Here is a 21,216-nt window from a genome sequence, read left to right on the forward strand (position 1 = left end):
TACCACTAAATTGGGGGGATTTAAAACACATTTTTAAAAAGTTCTCAATGGGATTAAAGTCTGGGGGTTTCCTGGCTATGGACCCAAAATATCGATGTTTTGTTCCCCGAGCCACTTAGTTATCACTTTTGCCTTATGACAAGGTCCATCATGGTTTGAAAAGGCATTGTTCGTCACCAAACTGTTCCTGGATGGTTGGGAGAAGTTGCTCTTGGAGGATTCTTTATTCATGGCTGTGTTCTTAGGCAAAATTGTGACTGAGCCCACTCCCTTGGCTGAGAAGCAACCACACATGATGGATGCACATCAGGATGCTTTACTGTTGGCATGACACAGGACTGATGGTAGTGCTCACCTTGTCTTCTCTGGACAAGCTTTTTTCCGGATGCCCCAAACAATCGAAGAAAATTACTTTACCCCAGTCCTCAGCAGTCCAATCCCTGTACCTTTTGCAGAATATCAGTCTGTCCCTGGTGTTTTTCCTGGAAATAAGTGGCTTATTTGCTGCCCTTCTTGACACCAAGCCATCCTCCAAAAGTCTTCGCCTCACTGTGCGTGCAGATGCACTCACACCTCAATGCAATTGAACCGCTCTCCTTGAAGTTCTTGATGATCCGATAAATGGTTGATTTAGGTGCAATCTTACTGGCAGCAATATCCTTGCCTGTGAAGCCCTTTTTGTGCAAAACAATGATGACGGCACATGTTTTCTTGCAGGGAACCATGGTTGACAGAGGAAGAACAATGATTCCAAGCACCACCCTCCTTTTGAAGCTTCCAGTCTGTTATTCAAACTCATTCAGCATGACAGAGTGATCCGCGTTGTCCTCGTCAACACTCACACCTGTGTTAACGAGAGAATCACTGACATGATGTCAGCTGGTCCTTTTGTGGCAGGGCTGAAATGCAGTGGAAATGTTTTTGGGGGGATTCAGTTCATTTGCATGGCAAAGAGGGACTTTGCAATTAATTGCAATTGATCTGATCACTCTTCATAACATTCTGGAGTAGATGCAAATTGCCATCATACAAACTGAGGCAGCAAAACTTTTGGCCACAACTGTACAGTCCATGCTTCATCTAGATATGTTAAGTGTCACTGAATGAATTTAAGAAAATGATGGGAGACTGTTACAGAGGAGTGTAAATGCTTTTTTTTAGGCTGGATCATGTTGTATGTTTTAATTATGTAATGTATTGATTGTAATGTATTGATTGAACCTGCCTTCTTGGCCAGGTTTCCATTGAAAAAGAGACTATGGGTCTCAATGGGCTTTTCCTGGATAAATAAAGGTTAAATAAAATAAATACATCTGTGACTTCAGACACATTACTCTGTACAACAATATTGTGTGAAGCTACCTTCTGCTCGGTGCACCAAGCTACAATCTCATCAACCTCCATGTTGATGAAATCAATTGAGCGGGGCGGATTAGACGTTTGGAAATTGCTCCCAAGGATGAACCAGACTTGTGGAGATCTACAATTAATTCACAGCACTAACAACTAGCAATTTAATACAGTGACTCAGTGTAGAAGCTTAGTTGTTTGTGTTAATATGTATGCAAAATACACAATATCATTCAAGGAAAACAAATTAAATAATATCCCAGATGAGCCCCCAAAATGTAACACTCTTACCAAAGGCTCAGTTAAATTAATACAGTAGTATGGTGAAAAATACCTCTCAGTACATAATAAACCTGGTATAACTTAACTCGCTAGGGAAAAACTAAAGAGACCAGGGTTCTTATCTACAGATAGAATGTTTATATAGAAATAATGAATTATGAATGATACACTTGCAAACAATCTGCAATACAAACACGATACAATACAATTGTAATAGCCTAAACCTAAACCCGGTTGCTAAACTGAAAATGGTCGTTGGCGCAGTTGGAGCTCAAAAAAACATTAGGCTAACCCCAGTTAGTCGCGGTTTCGTAGAACCCCCTTGAAACCAAAAGTCCCAAGGCCGTTGCCCATTCATAATACAATTGGCAGAAAGTGCCCTGCATGCACCCGAAAAATTATGTCCAGCTTCAACAAAGCATTCAAAGTCCCTCAGACCAAACCGTCCTCTCCAGCTCTCGATCCGACGAACCCATGCTAGCTCCCAAAGCTACTGGAACCTTCGTCAAGCAGCATGCGAAATGAGACAACACGATTGCTAAAATATTAACCTATTAATCTTCTTTATTTAAGTTAAGTAAAGTAGGGTGCTGTTAAAAACTATTCGGGAAAACCTCTTTTAACTACACAACATGTATTCCCACTTCCAAAGAGCATCTTTCACACGTTCTTCTCTCCTAAGCCTCAACGGAAAAACCTGTGAACCCTCTGCACACAACTCATAGTCCAACTTGATTGGCCAAAACGGACACACACTCTTCACATGAACAGAAACTGTCCCTAACATATTTAAAGTAACAGTACACAAGAATTTAACCAACATAGGCCCAACAGCGAAGGCTGTAGTAAAATGTTGCGCTTATGAAAGTAAAACAAATCTGATTAAATGTATACAAAGTATACAATGTATTGTAGCGACCCTGGGTTCTAGCCCGAAGCTGGACTTCGGGCTAGAAGGTTGAGGGTTCGGATCTGCTCCCTATATGTTTCATTACAGTATACATAGTATTATTACTTAAACAATAGTTCTAAATACAGTTGAAGTCGGAAGTTTACATACACCTTGGGCAAACACATTTTTTGGAAGTATACTTGGGGTCATTGTCCATTTGGAAGACTCATTTGCGACCAAGCTTTAACTTTCTAGCTGATGTCTTGAGATGTTTCTTCAATATATCTATATAATTTTCCATCCTCATGATGCCATCTATTTTGTGAAGTGCACCAGTCCCTCCTGCAGCAAAGCACACCCACAACATGATGCTGCCACCCCTGTGCTTCCCGGTTGGGATGGTGTTCTTCGGCTTGCAAGCCTCCCCCTTTTTCCTCCAAACATAACGATGGTCATTATGGCAAAACAGTTATATTTTTGTTTCGTCAGCCCAGAGGACATTTCTCCAAAAAGTACAAGTCTTTGTCCCCCATTTGCAGTTGCAAACCATAGTCTGGCTTTTTTATGGTGGTTTTGGAGCAGTGGCTTCTTCTTTGCTGAGCGGCCATTCAGGTTATGTCGATTTAGGACTAGTTTTACTGTGGATATAGATACTTTTGTACCTGATTCCTCCAGCATCTTCACAAGGTCCTTTGCTGTTGTTCTGGGATTGATTTGCACTTTTCGCACCAAAGTACGTTCATCTCTAGGAGACAGAACGCATCTCCTTCCTGAGCGGTATGACGGCTGCGTGGTCCCATAGTGTTTATACTTGCGTACTATTGTTTGTACAGATGAACGTGGTACCTTCAGGCATTTGGAAATTGCTCCCAAGGATGAACCAGACTTGTGGAGGTCTACAATTTTCTTCTGAGGTCTTGACTGATTTCTTTTGATTTCCCCATGATTTCAAGCAAAGAGGCACTGAGTTTGAAGGTAGGCCTTGAAATACATCCACAGGTACATCTCCAATTGACTCAAATGGTGTCAATTAGCCTATCAGAAGCTTCTAAAGCCATGTCATAATTTTCTGGAATTTTCCAAGCTGTTTAAAGGCACAATTAACTTAGTGTATGTAAACTTCTGACCCACTGGAATTGTGATACAGTGCATTATAAGTGAAGTAATCTGTCTGTAAACAATTGTTGGAAAAATTACTTGTGTCATGCACAAAGTAGATGTCCTAACCGACTTGCCAAACTATAGTTTGTTAACAAGAAATTTGTGGAGTGGTTGAAAAACGAGTTTTAATGACTTACATACACTTACGTTGGCCTAAGTGTATGTAAACTTCAGACTTCAACTGTACATGTTTTAACAGGGTATTACATGCATTTTGTCAGGATGTTTCAGCGTTTACAGTCCAGTCAGAGCAAAACACTGGAGCAGTGTAAATGTGCCAGCTTGGAGGAGGTCACTAAAGCACAGAAAGCCTCCCATGCACGGTTTGACGCATGTAAACTTCGGATCACTGCTAGCTCAGCAAAGAAGGTTCCTGTTCGCACCTCAACAAATCCTAACAACTTTGTGCTGGAGCATTTCTTCTGAAGATGGAAAGGAGAACGAGCAGGTGGTCTACACATGGCTGGAGAGCTGTGGGTTTAGTCTGGAGAGCAGAGACACAGTAGTGAGAGTCAAGGAGCCATGTCTTTCTGCAAGCCCAGACGGAGTGTTAAACTCTCAAGAACTTATAGACATCAAATGTCGTGTTCTGAGTAAGAAGTGAAAGTCTCTGACTGAACTGTTTTCCGGCAAACTGGTGGATGGGGTTCCTCAGCTGCAACCTAATGGAGCCCGTCGGTACTCCATGCAGGTCCAAATGGGCATGTTCTGCACAGGACTGGAGAGATGCAACCTGCTTGTCTGGGCTCCATCCGAACAGGTTGTTATTGATGTGCCTTTTGATGTGAAACTGTGTGCTGATCTTGTCACTAAACTGAAGGCATTCTATTTCACACATATGCTGTGCACATATGCTGCCAAGGATAGTGGATGAGTTCTAACTCTGTGCTGCAAATATGTTAATCTATGTGATTTCTACGGCTTTCTAGGGCTCTCGACCTTCGCCTCTCCCGAGTCTGTACGGGAGTTGCAGTGATAAGACAAGACTGTAACTACCAATTGGATACCATGAAATTGGGGAGAAAAAAAATAAAATACTATTATAAAAAATATATATATTGATCTAATCGTCACTTTTTGAACGTTACAGTTTGTGGGCGGGCGACAGGCTCTCTAGAAAAGGCATTCCTTTGATTGATACTGGAGAGGATTCTCTGCTGCATAAGATTTACGATAGGCGTGAGGTGTCATAAAACCGTCCAAGCCATGTGATTTTAGTTTTCGAACGAGATCAGTTTTCACGGCCTTTGCACATTAACTAAGCCACGTCCCGAATGAGGTCAGAAGAGTGTGTCAGTGCAACTGAGCCTCCCTTTTTGAGCAGAGTGCTTAAAAGGACTCGCTAAGAATCAACATACCAGACCAGCAGACGTGAAATGTAAGTTAAATTCCCAGACAAAAAGACGTTTGACCGTGGTCCACACGTTGAAATGGTTAGAAACTCTGAAACTCTCAACACAAGGTGAAGAAGATAAAGACTAGACCTTAACATTGCCAGTCTGCAGCTGGGCATGTGTAAAGTGAGTTTGGAACTTTGACTATCTACCTGAGGAATCCCATCTCAGACAAACATCTGAGTATCTGCTCTGAAAACACTCCACTACAAGACCAAGACAACTAAGAAGAAGGACATTGTGACATCTGGTGGACAACCAGAGCCTTACACCCATCGAGATCTTCCCATAGAAGGACTGATTGGTTTCAACAGAGAGACGATGAACAAAGAGATATACACATAAATACATTACATTTCTTACCCAAACGGGTGGTGTTACATGAGCAAAGTATTATTATTACTTTGAGGGTAGTTTACAAATGTACGATAAGTTTAACTCTCTTTGTCTCTCCCTCTATCTATCTACCTCTCCCTCACCATATGTGTAATAAGCTGTCATATCTTGTCAGTCCACTAGGGACTTTTGTCTCATGTAAGTGTGTATGTGTACTCTGTTATTATTTAGGTAGTTAGAAAATAAATAATTTAATCAATTTGTGTAGTACTGAATAATCAGAAAAGGCTTGGGCTCTTTTACGGATTCAAGAAGTCTGTGACGTTCAGAATGAGACTGATATGAGGTAATGATTAATAAGTGACTGTTATCGATATATAACATACATATACATACATACATACATATACATATACATATACTACTGTTCAAAAGTTTGGGGTCACTTAGAAATGTCCTTGCTTTTGAAATAATTTTTTTTTTGTCTATTAAAATAACATAAAATTGATCCAAAATACAGTGTACACATTGTTAATGTTGTAAATTACTATTGTAGCTGGAAATGGCAGATTATTTATGGAATATCTACATAGGCGTACAGAGGCCCATTATCAGCAACCATAACTCCTGTGTTCCAATGGCACGTTGTGTTAGCTAATCCAAGTTTATAATTTTAAAAGACTAATTGGTCATTAAAAAACCCTTTTGAGGGCCTCCCGGGCATCGCAGTGCTAGCTGTGCCACCAGAGACTCTGGTTTCGTGCCCAGTCTCTGTCGCAGCCAGCCGCGCCCGAGAGCTCCATGGGGCGACGCACAATTGGCCTAGCATTGTCCGGGTTAGGCCGGTAGGGATATCCTTGTCTCATCGCGCACTAGCGACTCCTGTGGCGGGCCGGGCGCAGTGCATGCTGACCAGGTCGCTAGGTGTACGGTGTTTCCTCCGACACATTGGTACGGCTGGCTTCCGGGTTGGATGCGCACTGTGTTAAAGCAGTGCGGCTTGGTTGGGTTATGTTTCGGAGGACACATGGCTCTCAACCTTCGTCTCTCCCGAGCCCGTACGCGAGTTGTAGCAATGAGACAAGACAGTAACAACTAATAATTGGATACCACGAAAAAGGGGGTACATTTAAAAAAACATTTTTTTTACCTTTTGTATTTATTTTATCACATCTGAAAACTGTTGTTCTGATTAAAGATGCAATAAAACTAGCCTTCTTTAGAATAGTTGAGTATCTGGAGCATCAGCATTTGTGGGTTCGATTACAGGCTCAAAATGGCCAGAAACAAAGCACTTTCTTCTGAAACTCATCAGTCTATTCTTGTTCTGAGAAATGAAGGATATTCAATGTGAGAAATTGCCAAGAAACTGAAGATCTCATACAACGCTGCGTACTACCTTCACAGAACAGCGTAAACTGGCTCTAACCATATTAGAAAGAGGAGTGGGAGGCCCTGGGGCACAACTGAGCAAGAGGACAAGTACATTAGATTGTCTAGTTTGAGAAACAGACAAGCCCTCAACTGGCAGCTTCATTAAATAGTACCCACAAAACACCAGTCTCAAAGTCAACAGTGAAGAGGCGACTCCGGGATGCTGGACTTCTAGGCCAAACTTTTGAACGGTAGTGTATATCGTCTAGAGTTGAATTCGGGAGATGGTAACTCTATAAACAACTTCTTCCGTGGTACCCCACATTCGTAATGAATTAATTGTTACATGATTCATTTAATCTGGTAACAATTAAACATAGTTTTATGATTCGATAAATAACAAACATCACATTAATGAAAGTCACGTCACGACAACCTTGTATAGCTATTTATTTTCTTATGGCACTTCATGAACTTACGTATCTAAGTATACCATAATTCATCTTGCACTTGGCAAATTATGATGTTAATAAAAACACTTTGAAATTCAACTTTGTTGACATTTTCTTTGATACGTAACATTTTGAAATGAAGGATGAGGAGGCATGTCTAAGGGTTTCAAATGTCTTTTCAGTTTGATTCTGGGTTTGGTTTTCAAGGGAACAAATTAAGAAAACAGTGTGGCACTTCGTAAACAGTTTTCTTCCCTCTTGGTCTGTTATAGACATTTTGCTGTTGAAGAAAATGTATTTTAAATAGATTGAAGAAGGCATAATAACAGCACCTATTGGATGCCTGTAATTATCAGGAACATGCAAAGTTACAATACATTTCTAATGAAGGAACATTAAAATGATTCAGATTAAATAGGAATATATACACACAGTATCTCATGTGGATGAAATGATAGTGTATAAAGTTAAATTTCATATGTATGAACGTTCTCACTGCTCACTCAGCATCCTCATGGATGATCTCACCCTGCATGTTAACAAGCGCTTCACTGATTCTAAGGACTGTCCATTTTGGGCGTCAGGTTGACGGGAACAGTCTGGGAGAGGATTTTGAACACCTTGAGTCGTCTTGATAACTCTCTCAACATTAGCTATCCTTCTCGTGCTTGTGACATCCTTATCTGACAGCTGGTCTCCTTTTGAGTGAAGGCTGGTATGGCAAGGTTTAACTTCCTCTCAAACAGCAGATCCCGGATGGTGAAGCCCCTGTCTGCCATAACTTATTCACCAGGCCTAAGGTATTCCAGGAAGCTAGAGTTTTGGGTGAAGGAAAGTATTCTGCTCACTACTCCCTGGGAAACAGCAAATCGTTCAGCAAGATCACCCTGGAGAAGATTCAGCTTCAGCTTCATCAAGGTTATCAGTGTTTCATCAGTGATATGCATTTTGAAGTTAGCCGTGTAGAATTTCTCCAGAAAAGCTACATGGTCAAAGAAAACACTAAGAGGTAGGCCAGTATACAACATTGAGCTGGTGTCATTCTTCAGGATGGTGTGGGTCAATGGCTCTGCACCACCACATTGGGTTTGTTTGTGGCAGATGGGCTTGTTGACTGACTGGTTCTCTTGACACATAGCTGTGATCAGTCAGTGCTGGAATCTCCCATTGAGTATCAGCATCTTTATGCTGCGGTGGCATTAGCACACTCAGATCAGAACCTGGCCGGGGACTTTAATGCAAACTTAAATCTGTTTTACCTCATTTCTACGAACGTGTTACATGTGCACCCAAAGTTTTATAACACTCAAAACCATCTTTACTCCACACACAGAGATGCATACACAACTCTCCCCCGCCCTCCATTTGGCAAATCTGACCATAATTCTATCCGCCTGATTCCTACTTACAGGCAAAAATTCAAGCAGGAAGTACCAGTGACTCGCTCAATATGGAAGTGGTCAGATGACGCGGATGCTACGCTACAGGACTGTTTTGCTAGCACAGACTGGAATATGTTCCGGGATTCATCCAATGGCATTGAGGAGTCATCGGCTTCATCAATAAGTGCATCGACGATGTCGTCCCCACAGTGACCGTACGTACATATCCCAACCAGAAGCCATGGACTACAGGCAAAATCCGCATCGAGCTAAAGGCTAGAGCTTCCGCTTTCAAGGAGCGGGACACTAATCCGGACACTTATAAGAAATCCCGCTATGCCCTCAAACAAAACATCAAACAAGCAAAGCGTCGATACAGAATTAAGATTGAATCCTACTACACCGGCTCTGATGCTCGTCAGATGTGGCAGGCTTGAAAACTATTATGGATTACAAAGGGAAACCCAAACGCGAGCTGCCCAGTGACGTGAGCCTACCAGACGAGCTAAATGCCTTTTACACTCACTTCGAGGCAAGCAACACTGAAGCATGCATGAGAGCACCAGCTGTTCTGAATGACTGTGTGATAACGCTCTCGGTAGCCGATGTGAGCAAGATCTTTAAACAGGTCAACATTCAGAAATCCGCAGGGCTTGAGGGATTACCAGGATGTGTACTAAAAACATGCGCGGACCAACTGGCAAGTGTCTTCACTGACATTTTCAACTTCTCCCTGACCGAGTCTATAATACCTACATGTTTCAAGCAGACACCATGTGTCCAAGGAAGCGAATGCAGCCTGCTTAAATGATTACCTCCCCGTAGCACTCACACCGATAGTTATGAAGTGCTTTGAAAAGTTGGTCATGGCTCACATCAACAGCATCCTCCCAGATACCCGAGACCCACTCCAATTCGCATACCACCCTCAACAGATCCACAGATGACGCAATCTCAATCGCACTCCATACTGCCCTTTCCCACCTGGACAAAAGGAACACCTATGTGAGAATGCTGTTCATTGACTACAGCTCAGCGTTCAACACCATAGTGCCCCTGAAGCTCATCACTAAGCTAAGGACCCTGGGACTAAACACCTCCCTCTGCAACTGGATCCTGGACTTCCTGATGGGCCGCCCCTAGGTGGTAAGGGTTGGCAACAACACACCTGCCACGCTGATCCTCAGCACTGGGTCCCCTCAGGGGTGTGTACTTAGTCTCCTCATGTACTCCCTGTTCACCCACGACTGTGGCCAAGCACAACTCCAACACCATCATTAAGTTTGCTGACGACACAACAGTGGTAGGCCTGATCACCGACAACGATGAGACAGCCTAAAGGGAGGTCAGAGACCTGGCAGTGTGGAGCCAGGACAACATCCTCTCCCTCAATGTGAGCAAGACAAAGGAGCTGATCGTGGACTAAGGAAAAGGTGTGCCTTACAGGCCCCCATTAACACTGATGGGGCTGTGGCGGAGAGGGTTGAGAGTTTCAAGTTCCTTGGTGTTCACATCACCAAGAACTATCATGGTCCAAACACACCAAGACAGTTGTTAAGAGGACACGACAACACCTTTTCCCCCTCAGGAGACTGAAAAGATTTGGCATGGGTCCCCAGATCCACAACAAGTTCTACAGCGGTACCGGTACCCTCTGTATATAGACTTGTTTAAAAAAAATATATATTGTGTTACTTTTATACTTTAATTTATTTGGTAAATATTTTCTTAACTCCTTTTTGAACTGCACTGCTGGTTAAGGGCTTCTAAGTAAGCATTTCATGGTAAGGTCTACACTTGTATTCTGCGCATGTGACAAATAGCATCATAGCGCAACCACTTCTCAGGAAAAGGATGCTCTTCAGTCAGCCTCTTGTCAACGAAGTGTTGTGGCATCTCCTTTACCGAACATAAAATGGCCGTTTTGAGTTAGTTAGCTAACACAGTAGTAAAATCTAATTAATTTATAGCATAGATTCTCTACGTTCCTTCTCCATCGAATAGCCTAATGGGACAACTTTTAGCTTGCAAATTATCTAGCAAATTCGAGGTGAAATTAATACATTAATTATTTTTTTATATTCTTCCATCACCTGCCGAATAAAACGTAATACTTCTGAAAAAGTTAATTGGGACAGATATGCTGAAGTGGACTCGGCCGGAGTACCATTAGCCGGAACCCAGAGTAATATGATTCTGCGGGACTCGGGAAGAGTTTAGCCCGTATGAAGCCCCCAGAGTCCGAGTCGATGCCAAGTCCCCCGAGTCTCAAACGGAATAGGCCAGAACCCACCGTGTTGTCTGGGTACTTGGCAAAATATAGATAGCTAGATTTAATCGCTTGTTGGTTAGCTACCTAGCCAATGTTAGCTCTCATCTGACTGGTATAATGTTACGTTAGCTAGCTAGCTAATCAAAACAAAACCACATTAATTGGCTAGTTACAGTACCTTGCCTGTTTGTTAGCTAGCTTTTAGCTGACTGGTGTTAGCTAGCTACAGAGGCTAGCTGCTGAACTTTGTACAAGCATGCTAACGTTAGCAAGGTAACATTAGCTACCTAGCTAATCAAAATATCCGTTTGCATTTATTGATTAACCTCCGTTTGAATACCACCATATAGCTAGCTATATACAATAGTCTACGTTTGTTCGCATAGACTTCTTAAAACTGGCAGCATGGTGCAGCTGTGTAGTTGCCAAGCAACCAAATCTGTGTTAGAACTATGCGTTTCATCGGAAAAAGACGTTAACTTTGTCACAAAAAGGTAGCACGTGAGAGCTATAAATTATATATTTAATAAAAAACTCTTGCACCTATACATTTAGTAAATCTGGCATTTTTTTAATCCAATGATCACTTTATGGCCGCTACAGTCTCGTCGTTCTAATCTGAAATCTAGAATTTGAGCTAGGTAGGTGCAAGAAATCGCAACTCAATCGCTAATGACACTGTTAAGAATTCCGGTATGTGAATCTTAGTAATGGACAGACGGGTCACGAGGAGAGGTGGAGAGTGTATTGAATACCTCCAATCAAGTTGCTTGCGAATGTTTTAAATCTAGATTGGTGTGATATTGGCTTAGATATGATGATAGGGAGATTTTAATTTAACACTGAGTTTCAACCAATATCTATGTAAACTTTGTTTAAATTCTGTAGTCTGTATTCTGTCTTTAAATGTTGTCTATCACTAGCAGCACCGTATCACCAAGTAAATGGTTGACGAATAAGGGTGATTCTGACTTTTTAACACTAGTCTTAATTAACACTGTAGTCTAAATACGAATTCAAATAACTGCGTATCATACAGCATTTAATAATTTTTGTAACTTTATTCTTGTACATCTCACTTGTTTTGTTTCCCCAATATATCAATACGAAATAAACTCAGCGATTTATAAGCTCCTTTAATAATAACAGTTATATTAAATGCATAGGCTATCGTCTACTTGATGTGCAACATCAACATGCACTCGACCGCGGCAATTTTGACAGCGGAAATGATGAAGACAAAACTTTTTTCCGCGTAGTTTCATCTGTGTGACGCCAGCAAAGCCAACCAACAGCTTCTGGCAACAAACATGCAACGATTTCTGCAAGATCCTTTCAAAATATAAGTCCTGCGAATTAAAGGCATACAATAAAACAAAGGCCTTAGTATTGGAGTATTTTATGTTAGATTCTCATTTCACATTATATATACACAAAAAATATTTTTCAACTTTCATTCAATACCAACAATTGGTAATCGTTTTGGAGGATGTGCAGGTTTAGCTTGTTCTGCAGGATTAAATAAAACATTTTTTTGACTTCTGTAGAAATACATTCTAAATCAAATCAAAGTTTATTGGTCACATACACAGATTTGCAGTTATTATCACAGGTGCAGTGAAATGCTTGTGTTTCTAGCTCCAACAGTGCAGTAATTACCTAGCAATACAAAACAATACTACACAAATAATGCAAAAGTAAAAATAAAGAAATTAAGAAATATCAGAAAGAGCAATGTCAGAGTCCAGAATATATATAATGGTGTGTATAGACAGTATGGATACTATATGAATAGAAAAGTAGTTATATAGGATGAGCCATGACTAGCCATGAATATTATTGAAGTCAGATGTCTGTGCCATAAGTCGATGATAGAGGTTTTGTTTAGAAGTTATATGATACCCTACTGTCAAACCTATGCCATGCTATGAGTTTTCTGCAGGACCGCGTGCCCATGATCCCCAACCTCCAGGGGGCCCCCATTGATTTTGTGCTAATTTTTGAGTCACTCAGACAGCATATGAACATGGCTTTGGCAAAATGTTTAGAACTTCAGAAAATTGGCTTAAAAACTGCAAATTCTTTCCCAGATTATCCGCCCTGAATTGTTCCATGGGCTTGACACAGACATCATTTCGATTCTCTTTGAGGTTAGATATTGATTATGCAATAGTAAAATAAGTATTTTACTTAGGCTACATAACATTGTCAGTCATCAATTCCTGCAATAAAATAAAATACAATTGTTTTGGTCACATACACATATTTTGCTGATGTTATTGCGGGTGTAGTGGAATTATTGTGTTCCTAGCTCCAACAGTGCAGTAGTATCTGACAATTCATAATACTTTCCGAAATGTGTCGTTAAGACCTCTGGCTTCATCATTCATTTGATTTCACTGACGTCATGTTCGTGCTTTTTTATTTCCTTTAGTTCCGTACTTTTATTGTGAAGGTTTTTCTAAAACGTCACCCGGAACTAACGACCTCGATCTCGCCAATGTTGCTGGCTTCACACCAGTCAGTTTCGTTCCTGAAAACACATTCAACATGCGAGAGAAAGCAACGGGCTTTTGGGCTTGCAGGTACATTCTAAGTATTTATGTATTATTATTATGTACCGAAGTTTGTTTTAGTTATTATAAATGTTTCACAACGCATATGGGTTATGCTACGTCCACGTTTTTGGTATGTCGTCGTGCTGTGGGTGCACATTCAAGATAACAGAGAACGTGAGTATAGCCTATTGTCAAGAGTCTTGTGTCAAATTTGGTCTTGTTTCCGAAGTGCTCAAAACAGAGCGCCAATCGTTGGACTAAGTGTCGTTAAAATCAGATAGCTTGCTTGTAGTTAATTGTCCACACATAGTAGCTAATTTCGGTAAAGTTTTATCATAAAGTCCAACTGTGTTTAGCTAGCCACTGTAGAAATGTGTACATTTCTGGATTTACATTTAAAGGGCCGTCCTCTCCATCCCCGACGTGACTAAATTACTGGTTTGTCACTTCTTTGGGTAGTTTCTTGCAAAACATTTGATAACTAGCAAAGATATTCTCAGAAAGACAACCACGTCAGACCACAAACGGGATTTAGTTAAAATTGCCAAACTTTGTGAATGGCGATGTATTACTGTTTTTACTGTCACACACCTGTGACCTGTTCAGCAAGTTAACGTTGTGTAACATTAATAAAGTGTTATGTAAAACTAACATGCCTCTGGCATGTTGAAATAAGAAATAATGTATATCTGAAACGTTTGCCTACTGAATGACCTTGGGCTGCGTTCAGAAACATAGTAAATCTTTCATTATATGGAATTGGTGTTGTTTTGAACACCTGGTTGGCATTAGTGAGTGAACATTGCAGATAGACATGGAATTATAAAGCTGTTATGATTCTTACTTGTCAGACATGCATGTGTTCTAGTACATGTCTGTATGCTGTACAAGATGTTGCCTTCCTGAATGTGGGCCCCTTCTAGCAACATTATGCAACTCTACTGAAGATAACCGAACAGTAGTCAGCACAAAGTAGCCTGTACTTGTCCTTTGGTTTCTCAGAGGGTGGTTGTTTCACAATTTCTTAAAATATGTCACTTGCTGCTTGGGGGGCACACACAAAGATCAGAGACTTGGAATCCATACTGAATATCCCTTGGACTGGCTATCAGTGTCTTTCCAAGAACTATGGGTGAGCTTCGGCTGGATTTTCCCTTCACTAGAAGTAGCCTACTCTGTAGAGTCTCCTCAAACCGCTTTGTGACTGCACTACACACTGCATTTATTTATGCAAGTGTCAGTGATGTTTACTAAGGTGAACGCTTGGTGGGGTGTAAAACCAGCCTCAGCCTGAACCCCAAAATGTTAGGGTTTGGATTAGGGCAATTCCATGGTAACGGAGCGATGCTGAGACTCAGATCAGTCACTTTAAAATGTCAAACAAAAATCAATAATTGCAAAGTCAAACAAACCATACAACTCTATGCACAAGGTCTACGTTTAACAATTTCCACTGAACATTGTTAATATAAACACATTTACTTGAAGAACAGTGCAGATATAAAGTTTGGTAATAGAATGATGGCACAAACAGCACAAAAAATATTTGGTTTTCTGATTGGTTGAAGGTAGTCCAATGCCTGACAAATTCATTCACATTCATTTTGCATAAGGCCAATGATTCTGACCATTCCGACAACAAATGTGTACAAATCAGAGGGCCATTTTTTTTTTTTACTTCCAGGCTATACCAAATAGGAGCAAAAAAGCCTAATTATGTCACCATCATTTACAGTATGTCTGTATTGGTGGATTTTGGTACCAGCTCACAAAAACCTGTTTGGGAATATTTTTGTTCTTACCTATGCTGGTTCCCAAAACTACTTGCTTTAGGGCTTTAGCAGAGAACTATTAGCCTATATGTTTGAAATGTGTATACAAGCTCAATCGGCAGAATAAATGGCGTTCTGATGAGCTCTGTTGTGGGTGACTCGCATGGAAACATCAGTCGTACACATGATTACAGGATGCAGAAGAGAGTAACAATTGGGGAAGCTGGTGCTGTTGCACAATTCCTTTGTTATAGACTTAAATCAAAACAATAATTATCTCAGCAAACCTATAGGCCTAAGAGGTGTGTGTCAGAGCGTGCTCGTCTGCCTGAACCCAGCTTTTATACACAAAACAAATCCTAAGTTTTTCTTTTCAAAGTAGAGGTGTGCGTCTGGTGAGATGAAGTGATGAAAGGACTTCTTTAAAGTCTCTTGAAGGGCAAAAGGAACTGTATCACTATGTTCACCTCTGTGTTCTAGTTGCATGTTGTTAGGCTATGATGTTTCTTGCATGCCTACATGTATGCTTGTCTATTCCTGGTGCTTTTCACATCTCAAGCCCTTTGCAGACTCTGAAACTTTAAGACCGTAAGCACACATGGATCAGCTTCTGCCATGCATGAATACATGTCATTTTAAAGAGATGTTATCACCAACTATTCTTTCCGTTCCATTAAGCGTTAACAAGATTTCCATAGATTTCACTGGTGCACGAGCTCTGACCCTCATCGGCCCTACAGTAATGTAAGTGTAGATCAGTGTTTCTCAACCTAGAGGCACTGCTGCCTAGTATGTTGCTGACCACAGTGACCGGCCCTCTTATTAGGGCCTAAGCTAGTTTTAATGTAAGGCTGTCCTTCTACCTCAAAGGAATGCTTATGTTGCGCCCTGGTACAGAGAGAGAGAGAGAGACCCTCACAGTAAGTTTGGACCCCTCCCACAGGGGAAGAGTGTGTTATGATCTGAGTTGGTGATATGCAAACCCTCTCTCCAGCCCTATGTGTTTGAGATGAGTGCTGCTCACTGGCAGACAGCTAGGGAGGGTTGCTATGTGGTGTCTTTAGGCCTAATTGACAGACAGCTAGGGAGGGTTGCTATGTGGTGTCTTTAGGCCTAATTGACAGACGCCTAGGGAGGGTTGCTATGTGGTGTCTTTAGGCCTAATTGACAGACGCCTAGGGAGGGTTGCTATGTGGTGTCTTTAGGCCTAATTGACAGACGCCTAGGGAGGGTTGCTATGTGGTGTCTAGGCCTAATTGACAGACGCCTAGGGAGGGTTGCTATGTGGTGTCTTTAGGCCTAATTGACAGACGCCTAGGGAGGGTTGCTATGTGGTGTCTTTAGGCCTAATTGACAGACAGCTAGGGAGGGTTGCTATGTGGTGTCTTTAGGCCTAATTGACAGACAGCTAGGGAGGTTTGCTTTGTGGTGTCTTGAGGCCTCACTGACTTGACGGCTAGACAGCAGTAAAATGACATTAGCTAGACGGGGGTACAGAGTCAATGTGCATGGGGGACCCGGTTAGTTGAGGTAATATGTAGGTAGAGTTATTACAATGACTATGCATAGATGATAACAACAGAGAGTAGCAGCGGTGTAGGGGGGGGGGGGGGGGGGCAATGCAAATAGTCTGGTTAGCCATTTGATTAGGTGTTCAGTAGTCTTATGGCTTGGGGGTAGAGGCTGTTTAGAAGCCTCTTGGACCTAGACTTGGCGCTCCAGTACTGCTTGCCATGCGGTAGCAGAGAGAACCGTCTATGACTAGGGTGGCCGGAGTCTTTGACCATTTTTAGGGCGTTCCTCTAACACCGCCTGGTATAGAGGTCCTGGATGGCAGGAAGCTTGGGCCCAGTGATGTACTGGGCTATTCGCACTACCCTATGTACTGCCTTGCGTTCGGAGGCCGAGCAGTTGCCATACCAGGCAGTGATGCAACCAGTCAGGATGATCTCGATGGTGCAGCTGTTAAACCTTTTGAGGATCTGAGGACCCATGCCAAATCTTTTCAGTCTCCAGAGGGGGAATAGGTTTTGTGTTGCTCTCTTCACGACTGTCTTGGTGTGCTTGGACCATGTTAGTTTGTTGGTGATGTGGACACCAAGGAACTTGAAGCTCTCAACCTTCTCCACTGAAGCCTAGTCGATGAGAATGGGGCGTGCTCTGTCTTTTCCTGTAGTCCATAATCATCCTCTTTGTCTTGATCACGTTGAGGGGGGGATTGTTGTCCTGGCACCACACCGCCATGTCTCTGACCTCCTCCCTATAGGCTGTCTCGTCGTTGTCGGTGATCATCCTACCACTGTTGTCATCAGCAAACCTAATGATGGTGTTGGAGTCGTGCCTGGCCGTGCAGTCACAACTGAACAGAGAGTACAGGAGGGGACTGAGCACGCACCCCTGAGGGGCCCCCGTGTTGAGGATCAGCGTGGCGGATGTGTTGTTACCTACCCTTACCACCTGGGGGTGGCCCGTCAGGAAGTCCAGGATCCAGTTGCAGACGGAGGTGTTTAGTCTCAGGGTCCTTAGCTTATTGACGAGCTTTGAGGGCACTATGGTGTTGAACCCTGTGCTATTCATTGACTACAGCTTTCTCACATAGGTGTTCCTTTTTTCCAGGTGGGAAAGGGCAGTGTGGAGTGCAATAGAGATTGCATCTTCTGTGTATCTGTTGAGGCGGTATGCAAATTGGAGTGGGTCTAGGGTTTCTGTGATAATGGTGTTGATGTGAGCCATGGCCAGCCTTTCAAAGCACTTCATGGCTACAAACGTGAATGCTACTGGTCGGTAGTCATTTAGGCAAGTTACCTTAGTGTTCTTGGGCAGAGGCACTATGGTGATCTGCTTAAAACGTGTTGGTATTACAGACTCGGACAGGGAGTGGTTGAAAATGTCAGTGAAGACACTTGCCAGTTGGTCAGCGCGTGCTCAGAGTACACGTCCTGATAATCCGTCTGGCCCTGCGGCCTTGTGAATGTTGACCTGTTTAAAGGTCTTACTCACATCGGCTGCGGAGAGCGTAATCACACAGTCTTCCGGAACAGCTGGTGCTCTCATGCATGTTTCAGTGTTTTCCTCGAAGCGTGCATAGAAATAGTTTAGCTCATCTGGTAGGCTCGGGTCACTGGGCAGTTCTCGGCTGTGCTTCCCTTTGTAGTCTGTAATGGTTTGCAAGCCCTGCCACATCCGACAAGCGTCATAGCATGTAGTACGATTCGATCTTAGGCCTGTATTGACGCTTTGCATGTTTGATGGTTCATCGGAGGGAATAGTGCGATTTCTTATAAGCTTCCGGGTTAGAGTCCCGCTCCTTGAAAGCGGCAGCTCTAGCCTTTAGCTCAGTGCGGATGTTGCCTGTAATCCATGGCTTCTGGTTGTGGTATGTATTAGAGGTCGACCGATTATGATTTTTCAACGGCGATACAGATTATTGGAGGACCAAAAAAGCCGATACCGATTAATCGGCAGATTTTTTGAACAATTTATTTGTAATAATGACAATTACAACAATACTGAATGAACACTTATTTTAACTTAATATAATACATCAATAAAATCAATTTAGCCTCAAGTAAATAATGAAACATGTTCAATTTGGTTTAAATAATGCAAAAACAACGTGTTGGAGAAGAAAGTAAAAGTGCAATAATGCTATGTAAGAAAGCTAACGTTTCAGTTCCTTGCTCAGAACATGAGAACATATGAAAGCTGGTGGTTCCTTTTAACATGAGTCTTCAATATTCCCAGGTAAGAAGTTTTAGGTTGTAGTTATTATAAGACTATTTCCATCTATACCATTTGTATTTCATTAACCTATGACTAATGCATGTTCTTATAGGCACTTTCGTATTTCCTGTGTAACAGTATAGCTTCCATCCCTCTCCTCGCCCCTACCTGGGCTCGAACCAGCAACACAACGACAACAGCCACCATCGAAGCAGCGTTACCCATGCAGAGCAAGGGAAACAACCACAGGCTCAGAGCGAGTGACGATTGAAACGCTATTAGCGCGCGCTAACTAGCTAGCCATTTCACTTCGGTTACACCAGCCTCATCTCGGGAGTTGATAGGCTTGAAGTCATAAACAGCGCAATGCTTGACGCACAACGTAGAGCTGCTGGCAAAACGCACGAAAGTGCTGTCCGAATGAATGTTTACGCTCCTGCTTCTGCCTACCACCGCTCAGTCAGATACTTAAATACCTGTATGCTTGTATGCTCAGTCAGATTATATGCAACGCAGGACACGCTAGATAATATCTAGTAATATCATCAACCATGTGTAGTTAACTAGTGATTATGATTGATTGTTTTTTATAAGTTTAATGCTATCTAGCAACCTACCTTGGCTTACTGCATTCGCGTAACAGGCAGTCTCCTTGTGCAACGAGAGAGAGGCAGGTCCTTATTGCGTTGGACTAGTTAACTGTAATGTTGCAAGATTGGATCCCCCGAGCTGACAATGTGAAAATCTGTATAACTAAATAACTCAAATTGTAAAAATGTTTTAAAAAATCTAAATCGGCTAATCGGCGCCAAAAAAATACAGATTTTAGATTATGAAAACTTGAAATCGGCCCTAATTAATCGGCCATTCCAATGAATCGGTCAACCTCTAGTATGTGTGGTCACTGTGGGGATGATGTCATCAATGCACTTATTGATGAAGCCAGTGACTGATGTGGTGTACTCCTCAATGCCATCGGAGGAATCCCAGAACATATTCCAGTCTGTGCTAGCAAAACAGTCCTGTAGCTTAGCATTTGATTCATCTGACCACCTTTTTATTGATCTAGTCACTGGTGCTTCCTGCTTTAATTTTTGTTTGTAAGCAGGAATCGGGAGGATAGAATTATGGTCAGATTTGCCAAATGGAGGCCGAGGGAGAGCTTTGTATGCATCTCTGTGTGTGGAGTAAAGGTGGTCCAGAGTTTTTTTTTCTTCTCTGGTTGCACATTGAACATGCTGATAGAAATTTGGTCAAACGGATTTAAGTTTCCCTGCATTAAAGTCCCCGGCCACTAGGAGTGCCATCTCTGGGTGAGCATTTTCTTGTTGGCTTATGGCGGAATACAGCTCAGTTAATGCTGTCTTAGTGCCAGCCTCTGACTGTGGTGGTATGTAAAACGGCTATGAAAAATACAGATTAAAACTCTCTCGTTAGATAGTGTGGTCTACAGCTTATCATGAGATACTCAACCTCAGGTGAGCAATAGCTCGAGACTTCCTTAAATATCGTGCACCAGCTGTTATTTACAAAAATACATAGTCCGCTGCCCCTTGTTTTACCAGATGCCGCTGTTCTATCCTGCCGGTACAGCGTATAACCAGCCAGCTGTATGTTGATTGTGTCGTCATTCAGCCACGTCTCCGTGAAGCATAAGATATTACAGTTTTGAATGTCCCGTTGGTAGTTTAATCTTCCTCGTAGATCATCTATTTTATTTACTACTGTACACATGCATGGCAGGAGAGAAGACTATGATTTGTGTGTGCCTGTGTACTATGTTGGAACCCATGTGTTGAGGTGGGGGAGGGGTCTTTGTGTGTCTATGGAAACAGTAATGAGAGACTTGTTTGTTTTTGTAAGTGGATATTGATTGTAGGCCTATAAGTAGGTAGTGTAGCCTACATGCAGTGCTGTTGTGGTTCACTTGAGTGTTGGGGCTCTCTACTCATTGTGAATGAGCTTGGTTCATGCTTTGAAAATATGAGGAACTTCAATTGATAAAAGACAGAATCATTGAAAGATTTAGTGTATGTTTGGTGGGGGGTATCAAGACAAGTCAGCAGCCTACAGGAAGTGGAGTGGAGAAGTTGAAGTAGGAACTCTCAAACATAGCTCAGACAGTGAGGGGGAGTGAGAGCAGGCATGTGCACAGACCGGGCTCTGCCTGCCCCATTACCCTTCCAGTCTCCAACAGACGGGGCTCTACCTGCCCCGTTACCCTTCCAGTCTCCAACAGACAGGGCTCTACCTGCCCCGTTACCCTTC

At 42.3% G+C, this 21,216-nt stretch overlaps 1 protein-coding gene across 4 annotated transcripts in view; it reads left to right on the forward strand.

The window, feature by feature from the left end:
* Positions 1–13,370: 13,370 nt before the first annotated feature.
* Positions 13,371–21,216, forward strand: part of LOC110525097 (SH2B adapter protein 3) — a 59,944-nt gene continuing 52,098 nt past the window's right edge. For 2 of the 4 annotated variants that reach the window (XM_036979411.2, XM_090237012.1), the window contains exon 1: positions 13,371–13,480. The gene's annotated coding sequence lies outside the window, so the exon portion shown is untranslated. Of the gene's footprint in view, positions 13,628–21,216 lie in introns of all 4 variants that reach the window. The other 2 variants (XM_036979413.2, XM_090237011.1) reach the window with 1 other exon arrangement.

The sequence above is a fragment of the Oncorhynchus mykiss genome, chromosome 6 (genome assembly GCF_057628025.1).
Source record: "Oncorhynchus mykiss isolate SJ-2025 chromosome 6, ASM5762802v1, whole genome shotgun sequence".
Lineage (NCBI taxonomy): Eukaryota > Metazoa > Chordata > Actinopteri > Salmoniformes > Salmonidae > Oncorhynchus > Oncorhynchus mykiss.